The sequence below is a fragment of the Notechis scutatus genome, chromosome Z, assembly GCF_049901735.1.
Source record: "Notechis scutatus isolate UNSWTSFEM ecotype Mainland chromosome Z, rNotScu1.2, whole genome shotgun sequence".
Classification (NCBI taxonomy): domain Eukaryota; kingdom Metazoa; phylum Chordata; class Lepidosauria; order Squamata; family Elapidae; genus Notechis; species Notechis scutatus.
In genome coordinates, this window is record NC_142025.1 from 18909470 (window position 1) to 18924289 (window position 14820).

At 36.9% G+C, this 14820-nt stretch overlaps 1 long non-coding RNA gene across 5 annotated transcripts in view; it reads left to right on the top strand.

Annotated features, from left to right (window-relative positions):
- Nucleotides 1-14820, top strand: part of LOC148128774 (uncharacterized) — a 98302-nt gene that overhangs the window by 20252 nt on the left and 63230 nt on the right. For 4 of the 5 annotated variants that reach the window (XR_015746013.1, XR_015746014.1, XR_015746017.1 and 1 more), the window contains exons 2-3: nt 3396-3502; nt 10743-10887. This is a non-coding gene — a long non-coding RNA (uncharacterized LOC148128774). Of the gene's footprint in view, nt 1-3395; nt 3503-10742; nt 10888-11707; nt 12705-14820 lie in introns of those variants that run through there. The other variant, XR_015746015.1, reaches the window with a different exon arrangement.

Genomic DNA, 14820 nt, shown 5'->3' on the forward strand with positions numbered 1-14820 from the left:
CTTGCCCCAACGGGGCAGCTGCACCAGCCAAGACCAGCAACAGACCGCCTCCTCCACCTCCCTTGAAGTCCTTGCCCCGTGCTGCCCCACACCTTTGCCACTCATTGGGGAGGGTCCGGAGCGCAAACTGTTTGAACAACAAAATAATCTGCATTTTGTCCAGAGCCTGGCAGCTGCGCCTGTGCCTTTCTTCCTTTCCCCCCAGGGAGAAGGAGGAAAAGGGCAATGGAGGCTTGAGCATGCTGCACCCGTGTTTTTCTTCCTTTCCCCTGGGGAGAATGAGGACATGGGTGGACGAAAGGAAATAAGTGAACATCCACAGCGATGGTATTCTGGGAGGGTGGGATGGGCAGAAGTACCTGGGCTGCTGCATGTGGGCACCTCCTCCACCCCTCTCAGCCCCAGTGCAGTAGAGATGCCCCTCAAGGGCTGCCCACCCACCTGCTGGCCAGGCCAGGCTGGAAGCGGCACATCTCCTGGGAGGAGGAAAAAACAAGTGGCGCTGTGGCTCCAGCCTCCATTGCCCGTGTCCTCCTCCTGGGGAGGGGAATGAAGAAACGCGCGGCTACAGCAAATTACGCACAACGTGTGCAGCCCGGGACATCCGCCCTCCAGGTCCCGCCAGATGAGCCCGGGGATGGGGGGGAACAGCTAGCTAGGCTGCGCCAGCAACGAAGCAAGCCAAGTGAGCCCGGGAATGGTGGGGGGCCTTGGTAAACTTGGGATGGTGGGGGAAGAGAAGGCAAGCTCTGGGGATGCTGGAGGGAGGCTAGCGTGACTCGCAGGCTTACCTTTCAGCAGGAAGATCAGAGCTGCTCAGTTGGGGCATAGGGCTAAGCACCATGTAGGAAGGCAGGTTAAGCCACGAGGACCCAGTGTGGAGTGAGGAGTGACTGGGCGGGGCGAGCGTCGGGCGGGGTAAGTGAGCAAGCTGCGACTGGGAACTGGTTTGGGGGCCAGCCAGAAGTCGCCACCTGTTCGGCGATCCACGCCAAATTATCGCTACCAGTTCTCCTGCGTAGGTGAAAACTGGCTGAATACCATCTCTGCCTTATCAGTGGCTGAAGCAAAATCTCAGACCGATTATATACAACAACATAATCAAGTTGCTAAAATCCTACATTGGAAGCTTTGCCAGAAATTTGGGTTCGAATGCAGCAAATATTACTGAACACCAAATTGACAAAGTTCTTGAAAGCGAGTAAGTCAAATAAGTTTGATCCAAACCAACAGACATCTGGCCCACAACATACTTGACATGATTATTATGGAAAAGAAACAAGTCTGGTTCATTGATACTGCAATACCAGTAATGCAGAAATTGAAGAAAAATAGAAAAAATGATGAAATACAGTAATTTGCAAATTGAGCAATTGTGGAGGAAGAAATAAATGGTTGTAATCAATAGTAATCAATGGTTGTAATCAATAGAAATCAATAGTAATAGAGCACTTGAAGCAATATCCAAATGGCTGCCTAGATACATGAAAAATTTGAACTTACTAGACTTGAATACCCTGACTGCAAAAAAAACCCCACTCTACTTGAAACTGCCTATATCGGGGATGTCAAACTGGCAACCCATGGGCCATATGAGTCATGTGCAAGCCGCACCCACTCCAGCTCCATGAAGGGAAAAAAAGTGATATATCCTGTGACGGCAATGTGACACGAGTTTGACACCCATTGCCTATATACTAAGATGCCACCATAACAGCTCTTAGGTCATTGATTAGGACTTGAGATATTATGCTAAAACTAATTTAAAAATTATCTAAAGCTCCCATTCATACCCAGGGCCTTCAATTAATCTGAAGTGGCAGCTTTAAAGGTACGCAACTGTCAATATTTTACATTATTTCAGTGTTTATCTGAGCAATCAGATTTCCTTATTCTCCAAAGAGAATAATAATGTTACATCAGATTTGTGGAAGATCTGTGAAATAAAAAAATAATTCCGAAAAAATTAAATTTGCAAAGAACAGTTTTATAATATCTGTCTTTTTTTAAAGTCAATCCATAAAATTTTTATAGCTATTTATAATTGCCTTCTTTGAGGTTATTTCAATGTCTTGCTCTAGTCCAGGGTGTCAAATTCACAGCATCACAGTGGTGTCACTTGACATAGTATGACTTTTCCCCCCTTTGCTAAACTGGGCATGTGCATAGCCAGCATGTGATGCATCTGGCCTAAGGACCGGGAGTTTGACAGCCCTGCTCTAGTCTGTATGCCTAGATTTTGCAGGCTCCGACTCTGCTACTTTGCTTTGAAATTCCATTTATAATTAAAATAAGTTATATTGGCAGTGTGCTAATTTCAATTGAAATATTTTTTTATTTGTCAGGCTAAAAGCCAACAATATAGTTAAATAAATAGGAAACATTTCAAATTCTATTGCTTTTATATCTTAATGTTAAATTGATAGTTTTTTGTTGAATTTTTTTTTAAAAAGAGAATATACTTAATATATTGAAGGTTGATCAGTAAATTAAATCAGAAATGAAATCAGCAAATTTTCTGTTACAACTATTGGAAAATAGTTTGAAAAAGCTTGAAAAAATATGGAGCTTTGTTATGTTGAATGCAGTAAGAATTTTATATACTCAAAAATGGAAAGATGTCAATTCCCACAGCGAAAAACTGAATGGAAACAATATGGAGATAACAATTTATTTATTTATTTATTTTATTTATTTATTTGATTTGCCAATTGTTTACAAGATAATAAGTATAAGTGTATACATAGTTGTGAATACATGAAATGGGTACATATAAGAAAAATAAAAGAAGAATAAGAGAAACAATAGGACAGGGACGGTAGGCACGTTGGTGCGCTTATGCACGCCCCCTATACTGAGCAATACTGCTTAGTTCCTTCTACTATAATTTTGAAATGGCACAACCAATTTCAGCAGGATCTTTATTTCATTTATTCTTATTCCCCTTGTCTTTCTTGAAGCAAATAATATTGTTTTAGTAGAATAGTTAGAATTGGAGATGTTCTTTATGCACGTAACTTCTGTTAAGGCAGAGTTATGGTTGTAGCTTCTGCAAAACAAATGATACGGAATACAAATTGCCTTCATGAATCCTGAAATTTCTTGGCAACTCTTTCCAGGAAGAAAAGGTAGCAAAATCTAAGGGATTCCCTTTTTCCATGAGAGTCTACCCATCCAACCAGATTAAGCAGAATGGGCATGTCTGTCTGTCTGTCTGTCTGTCTGTCTGTGTTTATCTGTGTCTGGGTATATTTCATTTGGATGTTTCCATTGTTTTTAATTGTTTCTATTGTTTTAAAATGTTTTTAGTATTTTAATTATAATATAGTTTTGAATTGTAATTATCTAACTGTTCCTTCTCATTTTCTTTTCCTTTCCTTTCTTCCTGAATTTAGGACATTTATTTCTGGGAGTCAGACTTCAGAAGCCTTAAAATTGCAAGTTTCCAAACACAAATAAGAGAAAAGAAATGTGGTCAAAAAGTTGTTAATGCTTGATTAAGGTAATTTTAAAAATCATTACATACTTTCTATAAAATAACTATAGAAACTATTGACCTCTCTTCCAAACCATACAACTGTTGAAATGAGATCTGTGATCTTAATAAAAAAAACCTTAATGTTCTACGTACTGTGAAAGGAAAAAGCATCTATTCTAGATACTTTCTAAAATCATAATCAGTTTATATTTTATGTATGACTTTCTCTGTTCTTTGTTCCTCAGTTGTTAACTCTGTAATTTAGCAGAACAATTCAGTCTTGAGCGTTTGGGGGAACATTAAAGGGTTACACTCCATATTTCCTGTGCAATTTCTTCTGATCTTGTTCAGCTGCAATTATTTTCTTGAGGTTAAACATTCCCAGGCTCCTGTAACCTTCTAGACTATTTGCTCTGGCCAAGTTTGTCCCAGGTGAACATGTGGGCGATATACTTGGTTTTATAGAAAAGGAAATCTCTTTCCGTTTTAAGATAGCTTTCCTTTGCAGTCCCAGAAGAAATCCTTTGTAAAAACAATAATGTAAAAAAATAGCCTTTTCAAGTCAAATTCAGAAATAAAAATTAAAATAAATAGAAATACCAGCTGATTAAAACTGCAAGTTTGGAATGCTGGAAATGATTTATATTGATCATGCTTCTTTATGTAACAGTGTGTAATTGAGAAAATATCCATATTTGTGATATGAAGTCACTTTTTCTTAGCCCCAGTATTAGCTGTTATTGGTGTGGGTGTGTGTGTGTGTGTGTGTGTGTAGAAAGCACTTCAATTCCAAATGAAATATATATGGATAACTTTAGCATTTCAAATTTGTATTTGCATATTTATGTTTCATTGAAAGGTAGGGCCATCAAATAAAGCAGTTATTATCAGTGCTGGGGGTGGACCTTCTTCTGAACTCCATATTAGATGTATCAAACAAAGCAAAATTCTATATGATACAATCCCTCAACAGTTATAGGCCACCTTTACAGTGCTTCATTTTTATTCAGTATAGAAGAAAAAAATAAGGATTATTTGTTTTTCTGTATTATATATAGATTTTTTATAGATTATCTCTTAAAGCAGGGGTTCCCAACCGGGAGTGCTTGCACCCCCTGGGGGTGCAAGACAATATTCCAGGGGGTTTGAAAACTTGGGTTTAGAAGTTTCAAAATTATAGTGTATATGTATAATTATATGCATATATTTATTTTTAAGGGGTGTGAGAATATATCAGAAGCATTCTAGGGGTGTGGGATATAGAAAAAGTTGGGGACCCATTTAAAAGGATCAAAATTGGATCATTTAGAATAGTTTAAGCAGGATTATTTAAAATAAAAATCAGAAATTTTTATCAAATTATGCTGTCTTTCAAAATTCTTGAGGCAATTCAAGTCTTTTATTTTTTTAGATTTCTGATACTTTTTCAGGTAGATGAATGGCCCTATTATGTTATAAAACTTTGGTTAAGATACAGTATAGATATTTACTAAGACCTTTCTATGCTTTACATTATTTGGTATCTTATTGGTAAAGAATTAATTAAATAACACTTGAATTTAATTTAATTAAACAATAGTTAACAATATTTGCTGCTGAAAGATTTAAAAACCTTCCAAAATTATGCTATTTATTTAGTTATTTGTTACATTTATTTGTCTCTCTCACCATTAGCTTCTCTAAGCAATTTAAAACAGTACAAATAGACAAATGAAAAGTGTAAACGTAACACTAGTAGAAAACTGAACAACGAAGATACAATAATATGCAATTAAAAGATGGGTGGGAAGGGGGAAATGGTTTGCTATCAATCTAGTAGGCACTGCCAGTGTGAAACTCCCAATAACCCCAGGTCAATTGACGGAGCCAGGTCTTCAGGCTATTGTGGAAGGACAGGAGGGTAGGAGCAGATTTCACTGTGGGGGATAGGATTTTCCAAAGCGTGGGTGCTAGGCCTCTTTTTCTGGATCCTGAGAGCTGAAGTTCTTTGACTGACAAGATCTGCAGTAGGCTCTCCTTGCCAACACGAGTGGGACAGGTCTGACCTAGCAGGAGGAAATGGTTCATTGGGTAGTCTGATCCATGCTCTTAAAGATTTTAAAGGTCATAACCAACATTTTGCAGATTGGCAACCAGTGTTATTTGCAGAGGAGGGCTGTAATATGGGTCATTCTAGAGGCCCCAAAAACTTGCTACTGTACTTTATACCAGATACTAGTAGCCACACATAGAGATGATGATGATGATGATAATGATGATGATGATGATGATTTGAATTTATATTTATATAGTCCATGGCGACTCAAGGTGGCTGACAGAATATAAAACCACATTTAAAACAATAAAAATCAACAAAAAGAATCAAATAAATTAGTATAGTACAATATAACAAAATCACCCCCCCCAACTCTCACCCCCTGCCCCAGCAATGGCAGATCACATGAGCCATTTAATGAGTTCCATCCCACTCTGGTTTCCCCAGGCCCACTGGCAGAACCAGGTCTTCAGCGCCTTCCAGAAGAGTATTAGAGTGGGAGCTATTCTAATCTCTGGGGGAATGATGTTCCAGAGAGAGTATTGCAAATAATCCAGGCAAGAGATAACTAGGACTTGAATGACTGAATGCAGGGATTCCAGATCCAGGAAAGATTGCTCCTGATACATCAACCAAAGCTGTGCAAAGGCTCTCTTAGTTATGTTTGTTTCTGGTCATTTATTTTTTGGGTTTCTTTGTTTTCTTTGGTAACCTTATAATTGTGTAATACCTATCTCTAATAAACTCAGATTATTCAGCTTGTATTTTATTTTCTGATTATTATTTTTTGCCAATATGTAGGACAGAGCATTTATTTGTTGAGATTTGAAGTTGCCATTTGTTTGACCATTCTGATACATAGTCAAGGTCTTTTTGAAGGGTAGCAATATTGTCTGTGGTGTTGAATAGCTTTACATAATCAGCGAAGAGAACGCAGTTGCTCTTAATATGATCACAGAGGTCATTTATGTAGAGTATGAAGAGAGTTGGTCCTAGAACACTGCCTTGGGGGACACCATTGTTGACAGATACAGAATATGATAGGACACTCCCAATTTTGACCATTTGTTGTCTGTTTGACAGGAATGCTTCTATCCAGTTATGGAGGTGTCCAGAGATACCATAAGATTTTAGTTTTAGGAGTAGTTTGTCGTGTACCACTGAATCAAAGGCTTTACAGAAGTCTATGTAAATTGCATCTATTGCTTTGCCCTGGTCGAGTTATGTATTTGCCCTGATGTTATGTAGGAAAAAAATGGCCTCATAATGTTCACATTGTATTTGTAGATACTGTTGCTAATCATGATTTTGAGTGAAAAAGTCTGCTATAAAACCATTTGCATTGACAGCTTTCTTTAGTTTTCCAATTGATATTTTATTATGAAAAAAGTAATCCAATTCACATAATTAAACATGAAAAAGTATGGTATACTGCAGTTATATGGCTTAAAACTAAGCAAATGTGGATAAATAATTTTTTGAGGTTGTATCCTCTACAGTTGATAGGCCTTTGGAAATTTGCAATAATGCTAGTAAAAAGTCTCTTCAATAGATCTACTAAGTTAATAGACAAAAGAAAGGGTAGATGCCATCAGTCATTAAGTGCCCCCTCAAAATTTTCTAGAGATTAATTCACCCAACATTGAGAGGGAGGTATGATTTATGAAATCTGTTTCTCATAATAGTAAAATATGCATTTAAGTTTTAATCAAAACAATCTAAAACTAAAGAAAAAACAAACAAAAATCCTAGATAAGATGTTGCCCTTTAGTAAATATTGCAAACAATATTAACAATATTTTAATATATAACTTATCATGCAAGTACATTTTACAGTTACTGGACATGTGTGTTTAAAAAAATCTTTCTAATTTGCACAGTGTCCTGCAATCTAGCCTACAGTATTCTAAATGGCTAGGGGCCGATCCAGGGGTGGGATTCAAATTTCTTTACAACCGGTTCTGTGGGTATGGCCTAATTTGTGGGTATGGCTTGATGGTCATGTGACTGGCTGGACATGGCTTGTATGTAAATATTATAAATATTTATGTAAATATTGATTTTTTTTATTAAAAAAGCAACTTTTACCCAAAATCAGACAAAGCAGGCAGGCAGATTGAGTTGCTCACAGAATCACAGATTCACTTAGAGATCTGTGTTTCTGCCATCTGCTACCTGAGTCTGCACTGAATAATAGAAGTTTCAGGTTTAGCTCTGCTTTTAGATTAGTTAGAAAGCAAGAAATCTAACCATTTCCAACCATAGCAACTTAGCACGCAAGTTTGGTGGCGCGCATGCCAGGTAAGGAGTGGGCGGGGCCAGCCAGTGGTGCGATTTGCCGGTTCTCCAGCAGGTAGAATCCCACCCCTGGAGAGAGTGCATTTTGCGCGTGTGTGTAGACCATTTCCAAAAAACTCAGCTGTGTCGCTCGGACAGCTTACAAGTGCTACGCAAGGGTGCACAACGTTTCAAACTCCTTTTCTTTCCTGCTTTTCAACCTCAGCTGTGCCGTGCAAAGCAGCTGAGGTTGAAAAAGCAGGAAATAAAGGACAGGCAAGAGCCTGGGAGGGCGGGTAGGCCAAAGAGAGCAGCAGACACCAAACCAGTTCGGTGTCTGCTGCTCTTCAGAGCTACCGGTTCTATAGAACTGGGCCGAACCGGTAGCATCCCACTTCTGGGCTGATCACCATATATAATAAATAAATAAGATGGTTAATTGAAGGTAAGTTAATTCAGAACACCAATATATTCTATGAAATACATACAGGAACCTCAAATTGCTGCTAATGTTTTTCTAAACTGATTCTCCCTGCCCTCCCTGGATGTTGGGATAATAATATTAATATAGATTTTTAGAAATAAAATTTGAAACCATCTGGGGGTCTTTTGATTGCTGGATACAATGTTACAATTTGTTTTTATTAGTTTTTCAAAAAAGCAAGTCATATAGATTTTTAAAATCATATTTGTATGTTGCAGGCTTTAGGAGACAGAGGTTCAACTTCAGCTAACCAAATGAGTGTATTTCATAGCATCAACTCACACTAGTGGAAACCCCTGCTGCCTTTCTTGTTATTAACATAAATGCAGTTGCAAATAGCATTTATGTATGTTGATAGGAAGCAGTTAGAGGCATTTCACTGTGGGATGCAACACTTTTGTATTACTTGCATCTGTTCAAATAATGTATCCATGCTTAGTGACATGAGCATAAGGAAAGAAACATCTGCCCCAGAGACCATTTCAATGGAGCAGATGTTTAGATCTTTATTTATGCAGATGTTTTGTGTGATGAGTGAAAATAAAAGCAGGAAAAATTGATAAAGGCTTCCTGTGTGTTAAGCAAACCAAAACAACCAAAACGTGAAGAATCTATTTTATTTGCAGGTATATAATTTAAAAGAATATAAATCAAAATACCTTCAGTAGTACACCAGCTAACCAGAGACAATGACTTAGACGTAACCTTTTGGGGGCACTATAAATAAAAAGATGCAAATTTAGTTTAAAATTTCAGTCATAGTTTAGGGAAGTATTAAAAAGATTGCTATTTACAATTATGAATAGCAGATACATTTGGCCTTGCCATGATATAGTACTGTAGAAAGGTACTTTATAGAATGATCAGACCATTCATTCATATCTTCAGTGTTTAGTACAACTTACCTAGAAGTATCTGTCTTGGATATTAACACACAGATTTTTCAAGGCATCTGCCATAGTACAAAATGTATTGTTTGGAGCAATAACAGAACTAAAGTTGATTTCATTTACATTTAAACATAATTGAAATTAAAAAAACATTTTCCACTAATGTATATAATGTTATGTTCCTATCACATTAAAACTACAATTTTGTAATTGTTGATGGTTTTGGGGAGACATGCTTTAAGATCACATATGAAATAGCATCTTAGCTGGTACATTTATGTTCTTAAATTGGCCAAAGGCATTTCATGTCTCCTTGAAAATTGCATTTGCCAGCAATTTATCTTAGAACTCTAGCAAGCAGTTTCACAGTGAACTGAAGTTTAGCCTCTCTGCATATGGATGGTGGATTTTAAAACTGGCATTCCACATGGCTGTTGTAATAAATCTAATGGAGGGATACAAAATGGCTTTTTAAGGTGATTGATCACTGTTACTTTTCAATAATATGCCAGCAACCACATTTCAACAAGTGGATACAACCAGAAGCAGATAGCACCTTACTATAGTAAGGTGAATTTAAAATAGAATTAAAGGAAATTTAAATACAATTATTTTGATTTAAAAACAGTTTGGTAACAACTTTTTGAGACTTTCTGAAGGCCATACAAAACTTGGTGGGAATGTAGAACCCTGAAGCTCTGTATACAACTCTGATTTAAATCAGTGTGGAGAATATCTTAAACTTATTTTATTATAGAAAACTAAAAAGAAAAAGTGTACACATATGCAAGAATATTGGGAATCTAACAAAAAAAAATTAAAATAAAAGAAAGGAACTCCTGTAAGATTATAACAGAAAACTTATTTCAAATTGTCTATATTGCTAAAAATTTCTCATTACTGACAAAAATTGTTAACAAACAATTGCTGCAAATTTGTTACAAATTTTTCCATGCAGTATTGTATTCTTTAAACCAGGTGCCATTCTGAAAGACCCACATTTCTTGATGGGTTAATAGATTTAAATATTGCAGATATAGCTAAGAAAAAAATATTTGAGCTAAATTCATATTAATAACTCTGGATTTTACCATTAAATAGGGCAAGAATGGGACAAGTAGACAGTAATCTATCCTTCAATGTAGAGAGCAGGTAAATAAGCAATGCAAGCACTGCATGCTCATTAAAAACTGTTCCATACGTCATCCTCCAGGAGTAGCCCCAAGCACCTCTGGCTTTTTATATATATATATATTTTCTGGAATGGAATAGATTATTGAAGCAAGCTGGTCAATGGTCAATACAAAGCATATCCACATAAAAACAGAAATCATACATATTGAAATACTCTTTCTTATTGTGCTTGAGACTATTCTATACCTTGAATAGAAGATATAGGTAGTCAGTCATGAGAACTACATTGTAAATTTTTCTGCTAAGGGGATAACAGTTTTTTTATGATTTGTTAAAATCTGTATTTGTTCTAGCAGAAATGTGCTGATAAATAAAATGGCTTTTTAATATTTGTTTTTAAAAGTTCATGTATAGTGTTACTTTGTTATTTATTTTTCTTGACAGAGCTTCTTGTGAATCTAAATGGTAGATTAATGTGGAAGGAAAGACCACTGGAGAATTCCTATTAAGATGGACTTGTGGTTAAGTGAACCAATGATCTGATTGTGTATAATGACATCTTTATGTTCATAGAGAAATCCTTCAAATGGTAAGTAAATCCCTCAAATATTTAAAGGGTTGTATATGTGTGCTGGATCTTTTAAGCTGAATTACTGTGGTCAAAGACTGAGTGTACAGTGTAAGCATTGGTTTTGCATTACAGTGCTCTCTAATATCTATGTACATTTACCAATGTAGTTTGGCTATAGTATTATTTATCTTATTTTTTTTCTTTTTTCTACCATTTTATTGGGATGGTGATGATGATTCTGTTGCTTTGCACTGTACACTGAATGCTTCTATACCAGAGACAAATTCATTGTGTGTTTAATCACACTTGGCCAATAAAGTTCAGCTCAGCTCAGTTCAATTCAATTCAATTCAGTTCAGTCAAGTACTGGTTTAATATCATTTGCTTTAAGCAAGTTACTTGCAGTTGCAAATATATTCCTGAGTTTATGTAAAACTTTTTAAGCAAAGCAGGTTTCCTATTTCATATTCATGAGATATGTCAATTTGATCTTTAAAGAAAATGTTATCCTTTTAAAATTCTGCCTTAATATTTCATTCTCCTCCAAGATATAGTCAGCATAATTTTTCCAGTGCGGTGGAAAGAGGGTGCTCATTATCATTTTATATTGCGTATTATCAGCTCTTTTAATAGTGTCAAAGTATTCATGTTAATTCAAAGAGGACATTTACATCTAGTTTACAAAAATAACCTGCTGTGAATGGCAATAAACATCTCCCTCTGCAATATAGTGCAATTTGAACCAACATTGTTTTACAATTGCTTCATAATAGAGAGTGAATCAAATGCCTTCATATTCTTTATATCATACTGCAACAAAAATATTTTCTTTTCCAAGATTTCCAGTTTTTTGAAGAGCAATAGACAGAAGTCTACTTAAATTTCATTCTACTTGGCGAGTTTAAAAGCTAAAAGAATCTTCTCAGCATAGTCTTCTCAGTGATGGCCTTTAACTCTGATGAATCCATAATGAAGAGACTTATTCACACAAAAATATATGGATAATCCAAACAAGAAAACAAAATACAGCTTTTAAAATGTATTTGGGAAGGTTTTATATCAACGGGGAAAGCTGAATTCATGTAACGACCACATGAATGACTTAACAACTGCAGTGGCTCAGTATAATACTGCATAAATTTTCCAATTCCATTCTGATTTACTTCATGATACGCATCAAGATTGTGATGTAGTTTACAGCTCAAAATGCATGTAAACATTTGGAAATTCATGTAGAGAACACATAATCCTTAACTTGGAACCACAATTGAGATAAGAATTTTTGTTGCCAATGAAGGCACTTGTGAAGTGAGTCACCTCTGATTTTATGACATTTTTTGTTGTTAAGTGAGCCACCATAGTTGTTAAGTCATTCATGTGGTCATTAAGCAAATTCAGCTTTCCCCATTGATTTGGGGATGCTAACTGGGAATGTCACAAATGGAAATTACATGACCTGTAACTGTTGTAAATAAATGCTGTAACTGTTGTAAATAAATGCTGGTTACCAAGCACCTGTATTTTGATCATATGAATGGGAATCCTGCAATGGTTGTAAGTGCGAGGACTGGTTGCATGTCCCTTTTTCAGTGCCATTGTTAACTTCGGATGGTCACTAAATGAATGATTTTAAGTTGAGAACTAGCTGCTGTACCTGATTAATTCATTGAGGTCTGTACTTAGTAGTAGAAGTAAGTTAGTAGAACTTACAGCTAAGTAAACATACTGCACACAGTATATAGCCATGATGGCGAACCTATGGCACGCGTGCCACAGGTGGCACACAAAGCCATTTCTGCCAGCACAGGAGCTGCAGGCAAACTTACCCCACTGTGCATGTGCCTCTCAACTGATTTTCGGCGGGTTTAAGGCATTTTTCAGCCTCCCAAAGGCTTGAGGAAGGCTTCTGCAGGCTTTGCAGGCCGAAAACTAGCCCTGTTTTGTCACTTCTGTTTTTCCGAAAATACCAGATGTGATGAAACGGGGCTAGTTTTCGGCCTACAAAGCCTTCCTCAAGCCTTTGGGAGGCCAAAAAAGGCCTCAAACCGGCTGAAAATCAGCTGTGGGGCGCAGTGCAGGTAAGGGGGTGGCAGAGATGTGTGGGGAGGGGCACGCATTTTCTTCTGGGTGCTGGCACACAAGCACGAGTGCAAGCACGCGCATAATTTATGGCAAAGGAGCCCAAAAAGTTTAGCCACCACTGATGTATAGTATGAACAAAGCAAAACCATTAAGGATATCTAGAAATATTTTCCTCTCCTGCCATGCCACAATAACAAAAATGCAAATGGATAACTTTTGAAAGAAGAATGCTCTCTCCCTTTCCCTCCCTCTCTCCCCTCCCCCCTTTGAAGGTCTTACAGTTCAATATTTGTGGGTGTGTTTTGTTTTAAAAGGGAGATAGTAGGAATATTATTCAGCTGCTATGCCTATGAGCAGACTTAGATGAGTAGCTAGCATACTCAGCCTATAATACAACTCTTCTGTTTCCATCAGTCAGGGTTTCCTCAGCAGGCAATGCAAAAACATCCAGAATAGATTGCCAAGAAATGAAAAGCTCAGATAAATTGGTATAAGACATAAGAATTTATTTGTCATTACACTCGCAAGCGGGTGCAACGAAATGAGGTGCTCTTCCACAAGTAAAACTGGACAAACACCACTAAAAAAGAAAAAGAAAAAAAATTAAATTAAACACAACCAACCATACAATAATCTCTATACAATTTAAAAATGTAAATACCCCACTACTCTCAGCCATTAAACTCCACAAAAATCTTATGACCCCGCATTCAAACTCAAAACTGCACTTGGATAAAAACTGTTCTTAAATCTGGTCGTCCTTGTTCTTAATACCCTAAATCTCCTTCTCGATGGTAATAGTTCAAAGAGCTGATGTCCCGGATGAGAGGAGTCATTCAATATGTTAAGTATCTTCCTCCTACATCTATTCCTATACAGTTCTTCCAAAGAGGGGAATGAGCAGCCAATGATGTTTTGGGCCGTCTTGATCACCCTCTGAATTGCCTTTTTCTCTGCCACTGTGCAGCTCGAGAACCATACACAGAGACAGTAGGATAATATACTCTCAGTTGAACTCCGATAGAAGGTAGTCAATAGAATCCTTAGTAAATACAACCATTGTTGTGCCTTCTTAATTAAAGCAGCGGTGTTTGCACTCCAGGTCAGGTCATTTGTAATGATGGTCCCGAGAAACTTACATTCAACCACCTGTTCCACACGAACTCCCTCTATATACAGTGGCTGAATGTCTGCTCTTTTTTTTCTATAGTCCACTATAACCTCCTTAGTCTTCTTAATATTAAATAGAAGATTATTATTTTTGCACCAGCGGGATAGCTGTAATACCTCATCCCGATATGCAGACTCATCATCCCCAGAAATGTATTATTGTGGCAAAGCATTAAAATCCAGGAAAAGCTTCCTAAAGTCACTCTGAACAAATGGGGCTATCTGGTAGCTTCTACCTTTGCAATTGTGATGACATGCAGACCACAACATACTCTTTGTGTCCTACAAACAAACAGACACTAACATGCTCTTTGTGTCCTGATCAATGTACAGTTGACCTCATGGCAGCATGACAGAATGTAATTAAAGTTGCTAGTTTCTGAGCAAGATCTGTTTAATCTGTAGATATTTTAATCTTGTATTTTATATTTTACATTTTATGCCATGTAGTATATCTAGTTTTAATTGTGATGCTTCTGACACAAATAAACAAACAGCATTTGTAACTTGTGATTTAAGAAGAGAAGTGGTCTGGATCTAGACACTCAAATTTTGCTTCCTGTGTAATAGAAGTAAGAAACAGCAGGTATAATCTCCCTTTAGTTTATTTAATGCACTTTGGTTTAGGTAAATTTGAAAAAAATGGACTAAATTGGAATATGCCACATATGGACATCAAGAATGCCAGTGGTGGGGAGC